Below are 18811 nucleotides of genomic sequence, written 5' to 3'. Positions count from 1 at the left end.
ATGCCCTCCCGTTTAGGCTCAGTAAAAGTTTAGGAACATTTCCTTTACATTTACACCTTAACTGCATTTTTTTTATAAATACAGGGCTTGTTATAAATATGTTTTCAGAGCATCTGAATATGAAGTCATATAGATGGGTGTGTTATTTGGAATTGGATTCTGCTGAAAGAAAATGCTTTCATGCAGTGGCACTTTGTGTTGTAATGACGGGCCAAGACACCTCATGACCAGGTGAGTGCTAATGAAGCTTGACATGATTAAATGTCCCTGAAAAATCTGAAGACGTTTTGTTATAAAAGAAAATCTGAAGATGTTTTGTTAGAGAAATTCAAGTTGCTCTTTCCTAGTTGGGATCTTTCTTGCTATTAAGTTCTTCAATAACTTGAGCTGACTCTTGAAGACATTCAGATTTGGTACATTTGGTAGAGAGCTGACTCTTTGATACCTCTTGTGTTTTGTTACTGCATGGAATTTTGCTTTACCACATTTTTTGATGCTTTTCTGCAAAAGTTACAGTTAAAGTTTTGAGGAGAAAAAGAGACATCAAGTATCTTTTCCAATATTTTCTGGTTCTGGGACTGAAAAGCTGCTACAGCTAATTTATCCATCTAAACATTAGGCACTGCTGTTTGAAAACATGAGGAAAGAAGTAGGATGGCAGTGGATGATGTAAGAATATGGCTTCAATGGAAGATGTAAGAATACAGGACTGGCAGAAACGGGTAAATATTATAATGTTTTTATCCTGAAACTTTGTTATGTTGATTTTTAAAAGCAATTCTAAGGAAAATAGTATCCCTGCTTACAGTTGAACTGCAGTCAGCTCCCTTTGTGCATAACACCAATTGATATGAATGAGTTATGCCAGCAAGAAATAAAGGTAGAATATGTTATTTGAAAGCCATGCTTCTCAGATAAAAGGGAGAATAATTTATGAGGATTATATCTTACTGTACCTTTGGAAAAAATACATTAAAAATACAAACAGTGAAGAGAAAAGCATTGGGTGAAGAAATACAGTTAAAAGAGCACATCTGTTTCAAATTCTTACTTGGGGTAAGAAATCTCCACATATGTTTTTATTTTAAATTTGCATGTGTGTTGTTATCCTTGTGTTAAGTATTAGGTAAATAAAAGTATTGAGAATCCATTTTTCAATGAAGGTTGGTTAGGAATATTTGTACACATTGAGAGAGATAATTCGAAAGCTAATTGAAGCTTTGTGAGGAAACAATTCCCTGCAGGTCCCTTAATTTAAAATACCTGCCTTTTGTATACTAGTGTCAACCAAAGACACTTATTTATCTTGGGAATGAAATCATTTTACCTTTCAGTTTGCATTTTTGACATGCCTTGCTAGAGTAGAGCATAACACAGAACCATGTCACAGCTATAGCTGTAGCAAGAACTGAACTGTAGAGAAAAACACATTTGGTTTTGGTTAATGAGGTACATGTATTCAGCCATGATTGGTTTAAATAGCAATTTTAGATACATTCTTGTAAAGTTAATAAGTTTTCTACTGAATAGATAGGGGAATCTCGTGCTAATAAACCTAGCCATTTGGGCACAGGTAGGAGTGAAACCCCAGGGCCATTGAAACCAGTGGTAAAAACCTTATCAGCTTCCTTCAGTGGAACTTGGATGTTATCTCACAACCATTGTATGGGTCTCCTGATCTCAGTCTGCACTTTTGTAAAGATTTGTGATGAAAAAATATTCACTTTAGGTTGCAAGGTCCCTGACATTAGAAAAACTACTTGTGTGATGGTCTAGAACCATCCTGTTCTACTTTTGTCATCAAATTAAAGTGCCTGTATTAGGAGCCTTGACCCTTTTCAAGGTCAGTCAGGGGCTGACCTTGAGAGATGGGGCAATTTATCCCCCTCCAGGATCTGATTCATCCTCTGGAGGTAGCTGCATTGTGCTCTGCACAGGTGGGATAAGCCAGGCTGAGGAGCTGCCCGTTACTTCTGCACTTCCCTGGAGAGCACAAGATCCTCAGGTGCTCAATGGGGCATTGGTCTGCTCTGTGGCAGGCATTCTGAGGAACAGTCACTGGAATATCGCAAAACAGAAGTCAAGGTGAGACTTTTGAATTACCTCCCAAGTAGCTGGGCAGTGTGAGCGTACCTCCTGACATTAACTAGGAGAGCACATAGGTGAGAAGGAATTTTTACTCTGTGTTTTGCAGGAGCTAGAAACGTGTTGGGCCCTGGGCTTTGACTGAAATAACTTTATGGACTCATTATGCTCCCTTCTTCGCTGCAGAAAAGTTAGTGCTTCAATATCACTGCCTCTGCCACTTTATTACTCCAAGAAATAGTCGTAAAAAGTAGCAATAGAGTCATTAGAGAACTCTACTAAAACCATCACTGTGCCTCTAACTGCTGCAGGAAAAGAAAAAGGCTTCTGGACCAAAGTTTTCTATCCAAGATTTTTGCCCTCTGTAGAGACGAAGGAGGCTAAAAAAGAAATCCTTGTCTGTAGTTCTTGCCAAATAGGCATGGCTTCAGTGTTTGGAGAATCCCTCCTGGGAGATCAGGAATGGTTTGATGTAGAAAGATTTATGGGCACTTAAAACTTATAATGAAACTGTTATCTTTGCTCTCTCTCCTCTTTTTAAATCATATAAAGTCAGGTGGTATGTACTCACAGTAGTATTAATAACTGTCAAGTCAGGTATAAAGCAAAAAATATTCCTAAGCTGGGTAGAAATTAGAGCTGAGGACGAAAACTGTCAGTGGAGAAGTGATTTTTGTGCTGTCTACAATAGTAAGGTGCTGCTCTTGCAAATAATTCTCTATAACAACATCTTGTGCCAAGTCTCGTTAACTTCAGCAGGAGCTTCATGAGAGCCTGGGGATCCTGCCTTTCAGAGCAATTTATATGACTGAGACTGAGATGGAGAAAGAGCATTGTGTGTTGGAGGGCAAGGTGGGGAGCTGCTGGCAGAGGTAACTAAGCAGGGAAGGAGTGAAGGGGGAAATGGAAAGGTAGTAATGCCATTACAATCAGAAGAGTTTTCTTCGATTAAAAATCTAGCTGAAATACGTTCTCTGTTCTGTTTCAAAATTACAGCCTTAATAATCCTGGATTGCCAGGGATCGATCCTGCCTCCACTGAGGGCACAGAAGTCTGCTGGTTTGTTTTACAAGCCTGGGGTTTCAGTCCCTGTCAGATCATTCACATACGTGTATTTCTGACTTGCACAAGGTTGCCAGAGCATTGCAGGATTGGTTTATACCCTCCCTTATTTTCATGCTAAGATGGAACCATTTTGCAACCCAACTCAGAATAAGTGAAATTCTGAAAGAAATTTTCTGTTATATACTCTGGACTTGGTGTAGGATTATAAAAATTCTCCAAAGCTGGCTTGATAAATGTGGGAGATTGAGGATGCATCACTCGATCTGTTTTTAGACTTTCCCTACCTTTAGCCATCAAAAATTGCTGCTGTGGTAATCATTGCAACTGGTGCTCTTAGGAGTGGAAACTTGGTTTGTCAGACTGAGGTATCCAGGGAGAGAGGGTGAGAGTATACATTGAAACACACAGTTTTCCTTTTCTCCATATATTTTCTTGTCTGGCACTATATTTTCTCCTACCCTGTTTAAGCTCCTTAATTAAAAAGTTGGTTTGCTTACTGTTGGGACTGGCCTGCTAACCTCATTCCCAGCCCAGTCCTATGTTCTGTTTCACAGAGGCCAGCACTGTCCATGCCAGAGAAAGTTTCAGAAGTCACTGAGATAGGTGTTGTTGAAAAACCCGTTTTTAGGGTAAGCGTCTTCTTTCCTCTCACCCCCTTTAATAAGAGTTTTGCTGATGTGGTGAAGTCTGAGTGCTTGTCATTAATAATAATTAAAAAACAGTGTCTACAAGTTTGAAAAGACTGATTGAAAACAGGAGTATATGTGATTTTTGTGCATTCAAAGTTAATACATAGTCTATTTGTGCTGTGCTACAGTATAATATAAATTAGTTTTAAATAACATTTTGTTACTTTCAGAGACTTAGTGTTTAAACTTTTTTTTCCTAGTGACTAAACATATTTAACCTCCCTTTCCTAAATCTTATTCTGTGCTCCATATGTATGAGATCTCATTTTGAACACTTAAGGTTAATTTTTATGATTGATGTAAAAGAGAAGCATGGAATCTGGGTCAGTCAGATTGAATCCATGGGAAAATGCCCCTAAAAATTAATTTATGATGGATGAGATTGATGCTGAAAAGGCTGACTTAATTTGTTTCATTATGTTTGGAGAATGAAGCTGAAGGCTTGACAGCACCAAACAAAGGTGGGCCCAGCAAAGCCCAGTTCTTGGCAATCTTTACTCATAGCTTTGCCCATGCATCTCTTTAATGATAAGTAATATGCTGCTCTTTGGCAACTCCTGAACAAAATCCTGAATTAATTTTGCACTCAGGGGAGAGTACAAATCATCAGTGTGATGCTGTCGATGGTGTTTATTTTTCAGAAACTTCAGTAGTGCAAAGAAATGATTCTGAAACATAGGATGGGGGAGGGAGGAACAGGAGAAATGGGATAGACAGAGTAGGAGAAGAGGATATGGAACACAGGAAGTTCCATCTCAATATGAGGAAAAACTTCACTGTGAGGGTGACCGAGCACTGGAGCAGGCTGCCCAGAGAGGCTGTGGAGTCTCCTTCTCTGGAGATATTAAAAACCTGCCTGGATGCGATCCTGTGCAACCTGCTCTAGGTGATCCTGCTCTAGCAGAGGGGTTGGACTAGATGATCTGAGGTCGTCAAATTAGCAGAGGTCTCTCCTTCCATGTACAGAGTTAACTGTTTAGTACTTAGTGTGCAATGTTCTGCTGGTAACAAAAGGATGTCAGCAAATTAATTTCTGTTTGTGGTCTGAATTATCCTTACTCTTCAAAGATAGTGTATTTTCTCTTTTTATGTCATCATTGAATCAGATCAAGTACAAAGTAGAAATTTTTTAAACCTCAGTGTCAGAATAGTTCTCAAATACATTAATGCCAGAACTTTTCATGAGCAGAAGCATTAAGTGCTGCCCCTTCTCATTTGACTAATGAAGGAAATGACTAATGAAGTGAGAGTTGCAAGAGTTCATGCATAACTTCATTCTATTTAAATTTGAAAATGCTGAGCTACAAAAGTGCTAATAATTTCCATTTGTGGAAGAAAGAGAAAGATGACTATAACAGAGCTCCTACTTCAAACTTACTGCCGTGATTTTCTTTAGCATTGCTTCTTTTGTTAGGGATGTAGGAAAATGTAGGCCTTCTGAACATGCTTTTTCATTTTAAAGAAAAGGAGCTGTGTTTCTAGGTAACCCAGAAATGCTGGTGCTCTGTCTGTCTTCATACGTGATCTTGACACTCTGGATCTATCACAAGAAAAATTGAGGTTTTTGTGTCTAATAATGATGGGGATCGACCTTCTTTGTCATCAAAACTCAGTTTTGGGAAAAAGGAATTTTCTTTAAAAAATAACATGTTTAAGCCTATTTATAGATTCAGCCAAATTTCAGAAATAAAGGCATGTGTAACTGCTAGCACCTTGTGGTATATCAGGCAGCAATGCTGTAAATGGCTATTGCCCATGCAAATGGCGTTTCCATAGGCAAACATGGAGATGTCTATGGCCACTTAGGCGTTTACAAGCACACAACGTGTGCATGTTTATGACTATGCAACGGTACATGGACTTTGGCCGCAGAAATGTTGTCAATAAAGTGCAAAACCATAGATGTATACATAAGCGCATTCCCTGCTTATTAGCAACCTGCTATAAACCCCTGTTGACATAGCTATTGGTTGTGCGTAATCATCGTGCGCATTTTTAACTATCACATTAAGATTCCCAGTTTCTTGTAAAATCAGTCACTACAGTATTTTCTTTTTTTATTAATACCTGTGTGTATGAGGTGTCTGACAGAGTTATTATCCACTTTGGTGATGAAAAACTCCTGCTGAGGTCTGGGAGAACAGGATTGCAAAGACCAGCATGATGTCTGTCTTATAAAGCCCTCATTCTTCTGACTGACCATCTGTGTGTGAAAATGGACTGCTATTACGCAGCAGTAGTTTTGTTGAGTTTGGCCTTGATTTCTTTTTTCCAGATTCTGCCTAGCAAAGAGGGAGGGAGAGAAGGGAAAAAGGGAATTTCATTGGGGAACAGAGAAGGTGGGGGTGGAGGGAAGGAGGGCTGAAAGCTTAAAAAATGAGTGACTGGTAGAAGAGTACAGTAAAGTCAGTGAATAATTTTACTGTCTTGGTCTAGCAGCTTGGGAATGTGCCATGTTAAACAATAACATCTTCCAAGTGAGAAAGGCAGAGAGGGAGGGGAAAGTTAGGGCGAAGTGTGGGGAGGGGACTGGAGGCAAGAGAGGGATTGGATCCTTGAGTACAGTCATTGCCAGTTCTTGGATCAGCTACTTTTTATTTTTCTTATTTTTTTTTCATTAAATATTTGACACTGAGTCAATGCCCAGGATATAAAAATCTGTACTAGACTGTTACCATTTCTTGACAAATAACATTACAGGTAGGCTGTTGGCTTTAGGTTTTACCCACATAAATTAAATGGTTATTGCTTCTTTGGAGCCTTACGGACCTCACTTCTCTAAAATCATTGTATGGCACTGAAGGAGATCTAGAGGCATGGCTCCAGGAAAGATGTAGGGCTGCCATGCAACTTGGCCTGGTTCTTTTTAATTTTCTTTCTGTCCGCCTGCTGAAAATGTTATCCAGGGGCTTTTGAAAGCTTCATAGATTTGTCCATGTTTTCCAGAAGTGTAGTAGGCTTATCAATTGAGACACCTCCTGCCCGTTTGCTCTTAGCCAGGACTACAGCGCACCTCTGGGATTTCGGCACAGCGGGCATCTTGGCCAGCATGCTGAGCTGCTGGGAAAAATTAAGGTAACTATGCACACACTGCGCAGTTACTGGGTGCCTTGGCAAGAAATATGCTGCTTTGGGAAGCTTTGGGTAAAACCTACGGAGCATTTCCTGCCCTGTTCCAGGCTGTTTTCTATGCCTGGTTAGTAACAGCAAAGTGCTGCAGGAGTGTGGGTTTCACGTGTGCCGTGCAGGATAGAGGAGGCTTTCAGGGCACGGTGGCCCAGAACAAAGGGGCTGTCAGTTTGCTGCCAGAGAAGACTTCTTGTCATGGCGGAGATGGTATATGAGGTTTGGGCAGTGGCCACCCGCAGCCTGGGTTCGAGCTCACATGAATACAATTTTTGTGGTATCTTGCAGACATCTGGTTTGGAGGAAACTGATGCTGTGAGTGAATGTGGCCCTTAGTTCTTAGTTTAATTAAAAGTTAAACTCCAACAGGTCTGATGCACCATCTGGTAAGAATATGTACTGTGTGTGCCTTGCTATACATGTGTGGTGTGCCCCTCCTCTTACCCCAGCATCAACGCACCGGGGACAGCAACTGCTGGAGCTGCACTGGATTTCATGCTTAAGCCTGCCTTTTCATCAGTGGCTGCACAAACCCCATGAGACACGTTTCTCTGGAAAAGTGCATCAAACATGAGTTTCAGCTGTCAGTTTGATAGGTTTTTCTGGAGGGTGTGAAATCATAGCAGGCTTTGAGCTTGCTCTGCAGGAAGAGAGGCAGGGCTAAAAACCTGAGAACATTGCTAGGGATATTAGATAATGTCAGGCATTTGAGCCAATAGTGATAGCAGGCAAGCCCCACATCAACACTGAACTGGTCTGAAAAAAAACCCAAACAAAACAAAAAGTCAACCAAGAAAAACAAAAAGGATATAGGAAGCTGGGCTTCCTATATTAGGCCTTTTCTGAAGGAGCTAGCATGTATCATAGCATTGACGGAGACCCAGCAAGGAGGTAAGAAAGAGAAACATGTTCCTTTACTAACTCATAATCCATGTCGGTTAAGAGGTATTTCACGTTTTTATGAGGATGGATGTGGCAAGCCTCCAAGAAATGGGTGAAAATCATGTAGAAAACACTTCCCCAATTAGCTAGAACATCACAATGATGTAATAGAAGGAATGGCAATCACAGGAGGAGGAAGTTACTGACAAAAATCTGTTCTATGTTATTCAAATTATTCCTGATCTAAAAATGGGGATAAGCAGTAAAAGACCAAGATTTGCTAATGACACAAAACTATTCAGGAAAATCTAAACTGAAATCAACCCTGGGGAGTTGCAGATGCTATTATAATGCTGAATGGCTGAATCTCTTTTCTCAGGTTATTTTCCAATCTTAGCAAAGGAAGAGTGAAGAAACTAGCGTAGATTATACATATGTAATTACTAGCAGGAAATAGCTATTCCCATCTTGGGAGAAGCACCTCAGGTATCATTATGGCTAGCTCTGACAATGTCATCTCAAAACAATGGCAGAATCAGCTAGAATGGTAGGAGCTGGTAGGAAGGGAATAGAAATCAAAGTATAGAGCATCATACCACAGAGCCTTCACACCTGGCCTTCTGTGTGAAACTCTGGAAACATTGTAATTTAAAAATCCTAAGGATTTTAAGAAAAACTGGAGAGATGGATCATAAGGATGCTATGGAATGACTTCTATGTGACAAAGAGCTTGATGGACTTCCTAGGCTGGGAAAGAGTGATTGTACGGGAAAGATGATCATGATCTTTAAAAGCAGTGAGGGTCAATGAAGGATAGAGAAGGTGAATAAGGAGCTATTTCTCTATTCATCGTTTCTCACTAAACAAGAACTAAGAACACTCAGTTAAATTCTCAGCTGATTTTAAGCAAGCAAAAGGAAGTGCGATGAAGTCGTGGACCTCATTGCCACAGGATGTTGTCCTGGACAAAAGTATAATCAGGTTCAGAAAAGGATTAGGCAAATTAGAGAATGGGTTCATAAGTAGCTATTAAATATGGTGGTGCAGGTGCAAACTCTCACTCAGGAAGTCTCTAAGCTGGTACCTTGTTGGTAGCTAGATGGATACAGCAGGGAAAGAATTACTCTGTATATACCCTTTTTCTTGTAGCTGTTATTAGACTGGACTACATAGACCTTTGATTTGTAGTGCTAGATTATGAAATATATTTTTTCCCCACTTGGTAGTGTAAGAAATGACTTCTTGTCAGCCTGGTACAAATGGCACAACACATCACCAAGTGAATGGGGAGGGTGTTTCATGATGGGGTGGGCTCCACACAGCGTGCCAGGATAACTGCACTCGTGGCAAGGGTCCCCGCATTCCTCTCTGATTTTACAAGTGGAAGGGATGATGGAAAGTACTACAAGGCAACATGCTCTTCATTTAATACAAATCATCTGTCTTAGTCCCAAAGGTGATTGAAAACACATTTTTACAACAGAAAATGAACGGCCACAGTTAGTTTGGTAGATGGGAATCTGCTCTGGGAAAGTGAACAACGGCTGATCAGAGGGTCACGTTCTTGCTGATAGTGCGGCTGCTGATGTTTTTTCCATATCAGTGTCAAAGAGGGAAACCAGCAGCTCCTATGCCAATGAGAGAGCTATCTGTTATGAGTGTCAGCACTTTGTAAACTACTTCACTATACTCCCTGTCTCTTCCCTTCACCTCTTAGCCTCTGCTTTAATAAATATTTTAGATGGAGAGATATTCTCTGCAAGACCTAAATGTGCTGTGTAGATGTACTGTGAATGTGTAGAAGAACGGAGCCTCCTTTTACCACCTGCTCTGAGTTCCACTCACAAAAATCTGATGGTAAAAATGAGTAGGATAGACTGAGAAGTCAGGTGAAAAAGTAAATATGCTCTGATTCAGACATAAAAGCTGACATTAAAAAAAACTTAAACAAGGTGTGCTGAGGTTCTGCAATATTTAATTGATGTTAAGTGGGTTTTTTCCTTTTTTTTTTTTTCTTTCCCAGTTCTGATTTTTGTCCAAAAGTGGAAGTTCAGGAAATCCCTCAAGAGAGGCAGTTCTGGAGATTTCCAGCTCATGTTGGGGCTCTAGAGATTCAGATAGTTTGAGTAAACCTGTGAACTTTTGGATGTTTATCTGAACTGAACCTGAACTCTAAATCTTCCAGGGTTCACTCAGCTAAGTCAAAGGGAGGAAGGCCTATAATGATAATTTTAATGTTCTTTTCTCATTCAGCCATGGATATGACCCTCTTCAACCTCCTGAGAATTTCTATGTGCTGCATTAAACAAAGAAAAAGCTAAATAGTGTGTATCACATATGCACAATTAAACGTTGTATGCATCATTACAGCTTCAGCTGCTATACATCCCAGTTGCTAGCTGCTGTCTTTGTAGGAAGATTTAGCTAGAAAACAGATGACTATTTCCAACCTGACATTGCCTCTAACAATGTCTTTCATGTCAGATGAAGATAACTTACAAAAAAAACCCCACTAGAAACAAAATTAGTGAGCTATAGTAAGCAAAGCAATAAAAAGAAAAGAAAGCTCATTAAACAAACATACATGAATATGTAGTGTTCATTCTTGTCAAGTTTTTAGAAGTGAATATAGTAACTTTCTCCTTGTCTGACTTTGTAATCACAGCATCTGAGTTCTTGATGTTGATCTATGGAGATGTCTGGGAACCAGGAGCAGTTTATAATCTCTATTCTACAGAAAAGAATTTTCTATAGTACCAAAGATAACATCATAGCCTTCTTGATGTCAAAGGCAAGGCACTAGCTGATTTCTTGCTGCACGATTTTACTAGTAGAAGTTAGTGTAAGAAATCAACAGCAGAATGAGGGATGGAGACAAGATTTCTATCTACTTTGTCAAACTATCCACACATACCCCATCATCCACCACAGTTATCACTGGCTCAAATTTGTACTCTTGTATTACATTTAGGGAAACCCTGATATGTTCCCTGAGGGTTCTCCAGCTTGAAAACACCTAGAAGTGCTACCCTGGCTTAGCTTTCATGTCTTCTGCCCTTTTTCAACTGTATCAGAGATGACAGTGGTCTTACACTCATTAACAAATAGGTGTGGGGAAAACAGTGTTCCAGTGCCCTTCCAGATGCAAGAGAAGCAATTGCTAGAAAAACTCATAACTCAATTTCCTTTGGTGAACCTGCAGATTAGTGGTTTGGTAGCAAGTCTGAAGAGGCAGTGTGCTTCATTGCTGAGGTTTGGAAACATGATGCCCTCTGTTGCTGTCACCTGTCTTGGGGCACCTATGTGAGTACCACTGTTAGGAGCCTTCAGTGCTTCCTCCAGTCTGGGGAGAGGGAGCTAGTGACCACACTGTAAGATCTGGCTCACTTTCTGGTGGTGCCTGGAGTTACAAGGGATAAATCGAAAGCTTACTTCCCAAAAGGCTTCCTGGGTTATACTTCTAATGTTTATGAAATCACTATGACTGTGTTACCACAGCAGCAATCATTTATTTCTTTGGAGCTGCCTGCCACTGCAGGGGAAGTCCAGAAGAGCTCATTTTATTTTCAAAGGAATTTGGAAACCATCAGCGTGTGGTTTGAGCTCCTGGGTTTTCTGAAGAGCTCGGTATTCAGGGGTATGCTGCTCTCATCAGCTTCTCTCTGTGGGAGTGGCTGCATGTTGAGATATCTTCAAAACTTTAAGGACTGCTGTTAGGTCCTTCAGTCACATGAAATGTCTGTTGCAGAGTTCAGACTGGGCTTGTTCACAGATTTTTGACAGGACTTTCAAACAAATGGCAGTTAATTTATACTTTTGAACAGGAACTATTTGAGATTCAGTATTTTTGTGGGATTTCCAGATTTTTGAAATTTGGCTAGCTTTCTGTTTTCTTCTGTGTGTGGATCCATGCGGACATGAAGTTCATCGATGTGAAGCTATGAAAGCTGTAGCTTAAGGAATGATTTTCATCAGTCCTTGTGAATGGAGACTTCCAGTGTGGTATACCTACATTGCACACCTTACTTCACATTGCACACAGTCTTTCTAAAATACTGCCTCCTGGAGAGTATGATTCAATAAAAACACTCTCCAAACTCATTCAGCTTCTAGAAACATCCTATTGGAAATGTGGGGTTTTTTTCTCCTAATGAAACTAATGCAGTGGAGCATTGAGTGGGAGAAAGATATTAATGAACAAATTCTCTAGAGGTAATGGCTTAGGAGAAATGTCCGTGCCAGCAGGATGCAGGAATGCCTCCTAGATATACTTAACCTGGTATGTGCAACTGTGTTTACATAGTAAATCAAAGAAGATTAGCTTCTATACACAAGGTCCAAGGAGATCTGAACCAGGGGAGTTATACTTAATTGAAGGATACAACACAGTGAACTTTTTATGATCAAAGATTGCTTTGGGGCCTTTCCCACAGATCAAACTCTTAGCCTCAGCTTGAGATATAGGTATAAAATTGATTCAGATGTTCACTGTCTGAAACTTTTTTAGTTTATCTAAATCGCATCATTCCTCTTCTTTTGTCTTAGTATTGATAATATTTATTTTGCCATCCGAAGAATGGTTATAACTTTCTTTGGAAGCCAGAGTATTGGATGCAAGTTTACAAAATCAAATGCTTGCAAAAAATACTTGGATGTAAGTCTTGCAATATCTGTTATTCTGAAAATGTTTTACAGAAAAGTCCCACTGAAAGCAGGTCACCATCAGCGGTAAGATTCTAGTGCTGATGTGGCTTTATCTCAGAGAGAGAGAGAAAAGCCGGGCAATAAAATGGGATTATCAGTAGAAATGAAAACATTCAAAGGAGTGAAGCGTAAGAATAAACAGTCTCTCTCACACGCCCTCAGAAGACAATCTTTCAACTGGGGCTTCAGATAAGGAAACATTTCCACTAGAGGTGCAATTAGGAGAAATAATTGGGTCAGTTGAACTCTGGGTCAGTTGACCCTGGACCTCATTGTGGCTTAGGTCTGATTCTGCCCTGAGCAGGAGCAGACCAGGGAACATGACTATACACGATCTTTGTGGAGCCCAGGTTCATCCCTCTCTGAGTCCAAATGCCACAGGTTGAAGCACCGACTCTTAATATTGCCAAAGAGTGGGGGAGCTAAGATCCAGATCTGGATGGGGATCTACGCAGCGTGGTTCAGATCCCCTTTATTCCTAAGGCACTATAACATGCTATCACACTTTTGCTTTCCCTGTTGCACAGATTTATTTGTGAGTCATGCAATGCTGTCAGCTCACAGCCCAGTTTCTTCTCTCCCGATGAAGTCTGAGAATAGTGATTAATGTCTTATGTTTTGTTGCGCCATGAGTTGCCATGGGAATGACCTCGAGGTGGCAAATCTAATGAAGTATCCTATCTTGTGGAACAAAGAAGAGCAGGAAGTGGTGACACTATGGGCAAGAAGCCTTATGTGAAAGTCTGTTGTCTGAGATCAGTTTAGGTCAGCCTGGCTGCCCTGATACTTCCTATCTTGTATTTCAGCACATCAGGAAATCTTACTAGAACTTGGTCTGATTAGGAATTATTCGTTACTGAAACATGGAGTTTAGAGCCTGATTTCCTATGTGCTTTTTAAAATAATGGCTGTGAAATTCTTATGGTTTACTGACTGAAAGTTTTTTACTTGCAGAAAAAGGAAGAAAATACCCTAAAAGCAAAAATGGGGCAAAAATTCAAGAACTGTTGAGAAAAATGCCAACGCTCTCCTTTCTAGCTCAGGATGCAGTTCTCTGTAGTGGGTGTACTGAGAGGAGTGTAAAACCAGAGCACTATTAGAGTGACGCTTTCATAGTTAAACTGTCAAAACAGCTGGTAATCTGCAGTGTAGGGGCTTCCCGGGGCAGGGGTTGTAACTTGACCTTTGTGTTTTATAGCCAGTGGTCCTCACTTCCTTCACCTCTAGTATGCTTCAGAATTATACAGGATTTTGCAGACTGGAAGAAACATCTCACTCTGCACAAAGTTATTAGAAAGGGTGGTGCAATCTCTGAACAGCTACTATTATTGTTTCCTAGTCAGCGATACTGCCAAGTGTGCAGGAAGCTGAATTTTTCCTGTACAAGTACTTCCCATAATTTGTACCTTAATTTCCACTATGCTAAGTAAAATCACTTCCTGTCCTGGGGTGGGCTTTTTTTTTCTCTTTGGGCATATGAAAAGGCTGGAAAACTATATGGATAATGCCGTTGTTCAGTGTTGTCCTTTTCCAGAACTCTGGTCTGTGCGGCATGCAGGATTGTGCTGGGAATTTCCTCCCTTGCGTTTGAGCCCTGCCTACGATTTATAGAAGGATGGAAGTTCTGACATTTGGAACACAGCAATGCCTATTGCTTATTTCCCAGTAGAACTTTCGACTTAAAAGATTTAGATGCTTTTCTTTATTAAATGGAGTGAATACTTCAGTGTTTTCAACTCAAAGCCCATCAACATATCTCCATATTTTGTCAAGGGGCTCAGCTGCCAATTCTCAGTGGAAGTGCTGTTAGCAGTGGTGGTAATCCAGCATGGTGGTCTAAGAAAAGGATAGGAGCCAGACATTTGTGTTCAGGCTCCAGTTTTCTCTCTTGTATTTGGCTACAGTCACCGAAACCAAAGCTTTAAAAAAAAAAGTCTCTGGCTTGTGATAAACAAGATGGTCACCCCAGAATCAGGACCTCCTCGTTTTTGTGCCTCTTTCTTGAACTGTCAACTCTCAATGATGCTATATTGCTTAAAACAAACTTGGCTGTTTGGTAAATGTTTGCAGGGCAATGATTAAATCTAAGAAAGTAAATGTGTGGAAGGTAGACTAGGTTGTTAATTTTGGTCTGTAATCGTAAACTGAGAATAGAGTAGGAAAAGTCATGCAAAACTGGATTATATATTTGAGACTTTAATCTCTGCCACAGAATCTCCCTCTCTCTCTCTCTTTCTCTCCCTCTCTTATGCACACACGTCCCCAAGGCTCATACTCTCTGCTCTGGCTCCCAGCTCACCCCTGCTGTCACCACAGTGGCATTTGGCAGTCCCTGAGCTGAGAGAAGGAGCTGAAAGTGTGCTGTATGATGTCCTGCAGCTCTGCCACAAAACACATTTCCTACCTCCAGGATGCTTTTTCATGTCTTCCCTTCCTGAGCCTTCCCTCTTCCTCTCCCCTTGCAGGACAGCACTCCCTTTCCTTTAAGAAAAGTTTTACATTCCAATTACTAAATTTAACCTGATTATTGTTTGTGAAACCAATAATTGGAAGAAGTCAGTTATTGGTTAACAGCTTTAGCGGTAAATCAATTCCAGCAGCTTGCTGTGCTGCTGCTAGCATGAATCCACGTGCTTCTCAGCTAGACGCTCTCGTCTCTCTCTCCTCCCCTCTCTCTCTGAGATCCTTTGCTGGGTCCATATGGTGTTGGGGATGTAAGCACTTCAGAGGAGTGTTTCAATGTATAGTTATGATTCTAATTTTTGGCGTCAGCTTTTTATTACAAGTTGTTGCCTGGCTGGAGGCGTGAGAGAGAGGGAGCAGGGAGGGTTCTCGACCATGTATGGAGTGAGGAGACTGCAGGCAGTAGCAGCAGAAATAATACAATAGCTTTTCTCTGGAGCATGAAAAATGGGCTCTGGAGCAATCCCCTTAGCCCTTAATCTCTTGCTAATCGATATCTGTTGCTAGCTCTGGGGTTTATAGTATGGAGTATGACAGTTTTGCTGGGAAGAAGGGTCAGGATTTCAATCGCAATAAAAGTTGCAGTTCAAGTTAGTAGCATGTAAAGTGTTTTGGCATTAAAAAGGGTGCATAAATTATGAAATCCATACCTCTGTTTTAAAATAAGACCTATTCTAGGTACTGGTGCTCATTTTCTTTATTGTCTTGAGTTTGATTTTCATGTAGGTCTAAAAATGTAATGGAAATGTAAACAGATGTGTTTCTATGATAATACAGAATAAACTCTGGATATGCAGCAATTTGGTTTGTACTTTATATTAGGTAGAAGTTGACACTCATACATAAGATCAGCACATGCAATCATATTTCCAAACAAAACTAGTAATAACTGTAAGAGATTGTGTGAAATTAAATTAAATGGCAAAGTTACAGAGTAATATCTTCTGATTTGCAATTATGAAACCTGGAGATGCAAAATTAAAATTAAACTCAAAAAGGAGTAAAAAGGTGTCAGGGATGGATATGCTCAGGTTTAGGTTCTATCCTGAAATCATCTCGTGTAGTAGCGTCATCATATCAGACATAATTACCATGCATACAATACCACACACAGCTCTCCATAATGAAGCGCTTATGTACCATGGTTGATGGGAAAACCAGAATAACAGAGATTCCCTAGGGCACAAAGGGACCAAAAGCTTCAGACTGACTTAGCACGCAGCCAGGTCTGATCCAGCTGAAATTATTAATTCTAGTCCAACACCAGCCCTGCTAAGTGTAACCTGGTCACTTTGGGATTATGTGGGTCCCTGTGTACCGTGTTCCCCGTTGCTCTGAGTTGTGCTGAACACATAAAATAAATAATAAGAACCAGAGCAGCCCTGCTGAACGGGCTGAGGGGAAGAGCACAGGTATGCCCTGAGGAGGTGGCTCAGGGCTGGATTTGCTGGGTGGTAGCAGGCTGAGACAGTTAGATGGAGGCTCCTGAGGAGCAATATGGGAGGTTGGAGGTTCCCAGTGAGGTGCAGGTGCTAGGTGTGTCTAGGTTTTGTGTCTTACCTCCTCACGAACTATGCAGGGAGCTGAGGTGCCTAAATGAGAGTTAGGTATCCCACTTAGGAGCTAGGAGTGAGGTGGACTGCATGATCTCATGTATTGTGCTTGCCTATAAGAGAAGGCTTTGTGGCCTGTTAAATTTTGGATGAGTTTTGGGCCTTCCTGAAAGTAGCTAGGGAACAAATGAGTGTAGATAGTCCTTCTGAAGGAGAAAAGGATGAGAGTATTCCATGGAGACGTATTAAAGCCAATCCAAAGTGAACCGATGACTTTACAACCCTCAAGCAAAGTACCCCCAGATCATTTGTTTTGTGCAACAGGATCATGTATGAAATACAAAAATGTGCACATGACCTTCTTTTAAACTGCTGTGATTTATTGCTGCCAGAACCATAAGGGAATTAAGACGAGATTATGAAGAAATCAACGTTATGTGGGATTGCAAAATGATACTAGGTCTGATGAATCCTTTCTGAAACCCTTTAACCACAAGGAATCTGATGCTTTACTCAGATGTTGTGGGGTGGATATCTCATCCACTCTGATTCCAAAAAACCGTAGGTGTGTCAACGATTTTCAGGAAGGTGATGTTTGCCTTTTTTTAATATTAGTGTTTGTGTTTCATGCAATCTTCTGCATGCACTTAGGTTTTGTTGTCATCATGTCTTTTAATTGCTGAGAAACTTGAATGATGCTGGTTTTCTTTTCTTTGGCAGTGTAAAATAACCCAATTCACCTTTTTCAGATTATTCAGCAACCTTTATTTGCCTTGGTCTGCTAAACATGCTTTAGTTTAAAAGCTACTATGCTCTTTCACATTTATAACTTGATGTGTGCTTCTCCCATTTTCCCCAGCCTTCTCAATACCTTTGTTCTGCAGCTGCTGTCTTCAGGTGATAGTTCTTAAGCAGCCAGAGGAATAGTGGGAAGAATGCAAAATTTTTATTTGTTTTCTTCAGAAAACACTGTTAATCTGCTGAAGCAAAGAAATACTTTGAGCTGAAAAATGGGATAGCACAGCCTTCAAATCGTAATACAATTACTAGAGTTTGGGAAGGTACCATAGCATGACTTCTGATTTTCATTCCCTATTGGTGTTTCCTACAGTATAGGAGTAAATCTATCTGACATTTACAACTATTTTTTTTTCTCCTTTTCTCTGTGTGCTTTTGTGAACAACTAGTGCATCAAGTAGCATGCCTGAAACCTTGAGATACCTCAAGCAGGTGTTGTTTTCCAAAAATACTGAGGTCTCAGTCTCAAGTTTGCTGGGTGATTCAAAGCAGGGGCCTAAAATTGCAGATTACTTTCAAAAATCTTTAATGAGTTTTCACCGAAGTGCAGTTTTGACCTATCTAGGAACTAGCTTATAAATGTACTGTGGTACACAAGCCATCAAATGTCTCTGACTTCTTGGTAAAGCAGTAAAGTGGTCTGCTTTCACTGTGCAGAGCAAACCTTTGTCTAGGTTTCCTATACAACAGCTTTGGGAATACTAGCAGGTAGTTGGTCCTCATTAGATAGGTGTGATGGAAAGTCGCCATCAGACAGATGTTAATACATGTAGTGGGTGCCTTGTAGGGCACAGTGACATGTCATGTACACAGCCAGGGGAACGTGCTGCAGCCTCAGCCTGGGATCAGACCTCCTTCCCACCTGCTGAGCCACAGTCATGCTCCACTGCCATGCTTCACCCATCCCCAAAACTGGATACCATTTGGGCTTGGTTGGTGGCAGTAATCTACACGACTCTGTGCCAAACTTGACTCTCATTTTCTCCTCACCTCAAAACATGATGAGACTTTATTAGACCTGACTTGGGAGTTTCAGTGGCTTTTTCTCAGCTCTCCTGCATCTGTTGCTACAGAGTCCTCCACTACAGGGCTGTGAGAGCAGGAAAGTGCTCCTCCACAGCCCACATGATGTCTGCTTACGATAATGTTCCTACCAGAAATGCTGGCTGAGAGCCTTTGCCAATGAAACTGTCTTTGGTAGCATGTTTCCCTTCTTACCAGAAGGGGAGGAGGATGACATTTCTTCTGGCCATAGGGCTTAGAATAGGCAGAATTTCCTTTGCTTCTGTTAAAAAATAGTTGCGATTATGTATGACAGGTCTGTGTCCTGTATGGATCATGTTAATTGTATATGCATCTCAGCTTGAGGTAAGTCTGGCCTGACTCACCATTACTTTGTGGTTGAGTATGACAGACAAGGATTTCTTTTTCTAAAAAATTTTTTTT

General features: G+C 40.7%; 1 long non-coding RNA gene across 1 annotated transcript in view; it reads left to right on the top strand.

Annotated features, from left to right (window-relative positions):
* Positions 1 to 635: 635 nt before the first annotated feature.
* LOC129204255 (uncharacterized) overlaps positions 636 to 18811 on the top strand; it is a 35220-nt gene continuing 17044 nt past the window's right edge. Inside the window, exon 1 of the long non-coding RNA XR_008576306.1 lies at positions 636 to 722. This is a non-coding gene — a long non-coding RNA (uncharacterized LOC129204255). The remainder of the gene's footprint in view (positions 723 to 18811) is intronic.

This window comes from Grus americana, chromosome 3 (assembly GCF_028858705.1).
Source record: "Grus americana isolate bGruAme1 chromosome 3, bGruAme1.mat, whole genome shotgun sequence".
Lineage (NCBI taxonomy): Eukaryota > Metazoa > Chordata > Aves > Gruiformes > Gruidae > Grus > Grus americana.
The sequence above is the reverse complement of the archived record's forward strand: the minus strand, read 5'-3'. Positions and strand labels throughout refer to the sequence as shown.